Source organism: Otolemur garnettii, unplaced genomic scaffold (genome assembly GCF_000181295.1).
Source record: "Otolemur garnettii isolate 467f Iridium unplaced genomic scaffold, OtoGar3 scaffold00009, whole genome shotgun sequence".
NCBI lineage: Eukaryota > Metazoa > Chordata > Mammalia > Primates > Galagidae > Otolemur > Otolemur garnettii.
Genome location: NW_003852404.1, coordinates 32,854,448 through 32,858,673, shown reverse-complemented (window position 1 = coordinate 32,858,673; position 4,226 = coordinate 32,854,448).

Here is a 4,226-nt window from a genome sequence, read left to right as displayed (position 1 = left end):
CCATCTTCATGTTTTCACATAATCTGTCTGAAAACAATTTGCTAAGAATTTAGACTTTTTTTTAGAAGATATGGAGTATGATGGTTAATTTTCTATGTCAACTTGGTTTGACACATGGTGTCTAGCGCTTTGGTCAAACACTAGTTTAGCTGTTGCTCTGATGGTATTTTGTAGATGTGATTATCATTTACAGTCAGCTGACTCTGAAAAAGATTGCTCTTTGTAATGTGGGTGGGGCTCATCTAATTAGGACTTAAGAGCGAAACCTGAGGTTTCTAAGAGCTGAAGAAACCTGTCTCAAGACTGGGCTATAGAAATGCCTGCCTGAATGTCTAGCCTGCAGGTCTGCCTTGCAAATTCCAGTCTCAAGATTGCAACATTACTCTTAACTCTTACCTGAGTTTCCAGCCTTCCTGACTACCCTATGGGTTTTAGATTTAGCCCTCACAATCTTGTGAGTAAATTCCTTAAATCAATCTCCTCCACCTGAGAGAGGGTACCTGGGACAAGTGAAGTCTGGAAGAACACAGGGTTTCTCACAGAAGCACAAGGACACACCTGCAAGCTCCTCTCTATGGTAAGAATTTGTAAAACTGCGTCCTTGAAACTAATGCTTGCTGCTTGCTTCCACCTCTATAAACCCTGCACATGATTTGACACCTCTAGTGAGAGGTAATATGCTCACTCCTTTGTCTGTCTACTTGTGAGTCCAATAAAAGGACAGGGACAGAGCTGATGGGGAGCTTGGCCGTTTTGGATTCTAGCCAGCTGAAATAAAACCCCTCCTCTTCTATCACTGGTATTCAGGTAACTCTCTCCACCAGGCCTAGATTCCTGCAACACTCCCCATATGCACGCATGCACACCTACCCCCCCGCCATCCTATTGGTCTGTTTCTCTGGAGACTCCTGACCATACGCGCAGGCATATATCATCACATTCTAAAGTTTTCAGTTGTTTTTCTTGATTGGCCATAGCTTAAAAATAGGTTAAGAGATACTTGTCCACTATGCCTAGTGAAAAAGGGAACATGCCAGGACAGAAGGACTGGCATGTGCAGACAGGCAGGCGTATCCTCCAGATGTTGTCACTGTGGAGGCAGAAGAGAAAACCAGGTGGAGTGATGAGCACCTCAGCCCGTACAAGCCTGTGAGAGGACTCAAGAGCTGGGGGGGGCGGGGCAAACACTTCCATCCCTGGCACCACGTCTGTCTTCTCACTTAACACATTACATTCCTGGAGAAAGGAACAGCTAGAATTTACTGGGATTCATGTCATGTCACTTCAGTGAAACATGGCCTAACACAGAAATGGAACTGAATAATAAAAATACAAAACTACATGTCATATTTAAACTTCATTTTGAAATTATTTCATGCTGTAGGAAAGTTGTTAAGAACATACAAAGAATTCCTTAGTTGCCCTGATTCTATATGCATTCTATCATCCTTCCTTATTACACTTAGATACCCATTGTCATTTGTCCAACTCTTTGAAAGCAAGTTACACCTGTGCTGTGCCATCACTCGTACACATATCAGTGTTTACTTCTCCAAAACAAGGACACGCTCCTGTAACACCTTAATATTAACCTCCAATCTTAAAATCATCATGGACATGGTACTACCATCCAATCCACAGATTCCACTGAAATTGTATCACTTTTCCTAACCATATTTATTTTTCCACTGTGATTCAGGATCCTATCTGGGAACCTTTGTTGCCTTTATAAATTTTACACTTGTGCCTCTTCTGTTTCGTTCAGTCTGAACAATACCTCAGTCTTTCCTTGTCTGGTAATATCATCCTCAACTTTAGTTTAAGTGATGTTTTCTCCTAACCGTATCCAGTCCATGCAATCTTAACAGAAATGATGCTGTGCCCTTTTCAGTTTCCACATGGGAGGCACACAGGTGAGTCATGTTACCACTGGCCTTTGAACAATTGGTCAAATTGCTGTTTACCAGGCATCAGGCACCTCCATGTTCCCCCTTGTAATTAATCAGTTTTCTGTGGGGAAAAATCAAATCTCCAGCCCGTCTTAGCTCCATGGGTGATCTCCACCTGCCTCTGCTGCCGGGCTACAGTGGTTGTCAAATAGAATTATTTCCTATTTCTATTTCGTCATTCTGTCTTTATGTATTAGATTCCATTCTACAATAAGGGGGAACTTTTCCTTTATATTTATTTGTTCATTATTCTTTATTTCTTTATGTTGGCACGGACTTATGATTTTCTATTTTATTCAATGGGTTAGCAATTCATTACTCTCATTATTATTTTGATGATAAATGTCATAGATTTGGCCCCTTCAAGCTGACACTCATGTCCATTTGTATTTTCTTAGTATTTGGCAAAATGTAGCAAAATGTCCCAGGTTCATCTCGGCTTTGCCTCACCCTAACCCTGCAATTAATCATTTTTCTAAGAAATTCTGGTTCCTATTATGGAAGATGGTATTCAGAGACCAAGACTTGAGTATTTGATTTATTCATTGCTGTTGGGGGTATCATGGCTTTAAAGACTTCTCAGAAAACAGAACTAGAAAATACATACACATGTATTCATATGCATTTCTCTATATAATTCTAAATCTATCTGCATAAAAAGAGTTCATGATGGAACTACCATTTAAATTCCACCCCCAGGAGTCTTTCTGCCTTCCTTTCTATCCACATTTATACACTTCTTCTCTGAAAATGAGAAATTTACTCCCTTTATCCTCCTCCTTGGCCTCCACACTTATTTTCTCAGTTACCACTTTGTTTAATGTAACCAATCTCCCATCACACTGGCAGCCTCTGCACCTGCCGGCGCTGTATACCCCTAACTCACCTCGCTCCTGGGCTTCCTGCTACGCAGCTGATGCCTCTGAGCTGCTCCCTCGGTTTTTCACTAACCTGCAGCAGCTGACCCTCAGTACTGGGAATCTACTTCTTAGGCACCTGATTTCTAGGGGTGCTGACATGGTCTTTGCAAAGTTATTACCTGTCTGAAATTCTTAAATCAAATCCTTCTTCCTGAAGTCCTCTCAGATTGTCCAAGTGGGAATAGCTGGTTCCTACTTTTGGTCTTATTCTCACCTCTGCCTTCTGAGCATTAGCTTTTTGGGAGAAAGACCCTGCATATCATTGGTTGTCCATGGTTTGCCTACCCCATTACAAAGTGAATAGACCTGAGGAATATTGTGCTGAGTCAAATAAGTCAGGCACCCAAAACAAACACATATGATCTCACTTATACATGGAATCTAAAACAATCAAACTAAAAAATGTAGGGACTAGAATGGTGGTTATCAGAAGCTGGGGGAAAGAAGAGATGTTGGTTGAAGAGTACAAAGCTTCAATAAGACAAGGTAAGTATGGGTGGGATATATCACACAATGTAGTTAACACAGTAAATAATAATATATTATACATTTCAAAATGACTGAGAGAATAAATTTCAAATAGTCTCACTGTAAAAAATGATAAGCATTTGACGTTATGGATATGGTAACTAGCTTGAGTTAATTACTGTATTGTATTCATAAATCATAACACCACTCTGTACCCCATAAATATATACAACTATAATTTGTCAATTTACAATAAAAAATTAAAATTTAAAATGTATTTTTGCTTTATTCAATGTTCTTATTTGCCTTATAGTATTTGGAACTCCCAACAGGTTTAAATTAAAGTGATTTTTCTAGTGAAAACCATATTCAAGGAAAAAACATTATTAGTTTGTTTGGGGATTATCAGTTTGTAAAATCCCAGAGTATTTTTAGCCATTTGACAAATTGGAATAACAGAATTTGTTGGCCATTCACATGTTTTCCAAGGTGTGGCTTGTCATTCAGGGTCTAGACTCACTCACAATTCAGACACTCATTCTTAATATAAACTTTAAAAAATATAATATTTACAACCCAATTACTTTAAATCTTTAAAAAGATCACTATGTATTAACTTACCATTGGACAACACAAAAATAAGTATTTATAAAATATAAAATGAATACAAAATAAATAGTGGTCACAATCAAATAAATATAAAATATAAAAAATATTCTGTGTACTTCATCTCCAAAACCTACAGGAAAACTGATGTTTAGTTTTATTTCTCCTTGGCATTATCTGCTGACCAAGTAAAAAGCATTAGAGATAAATTTATATTTATAATTTCAGCTCTGTACTTAACTGTTCAAATTCTCTTTTTATGGCATTTTTCCTAATAAATGTA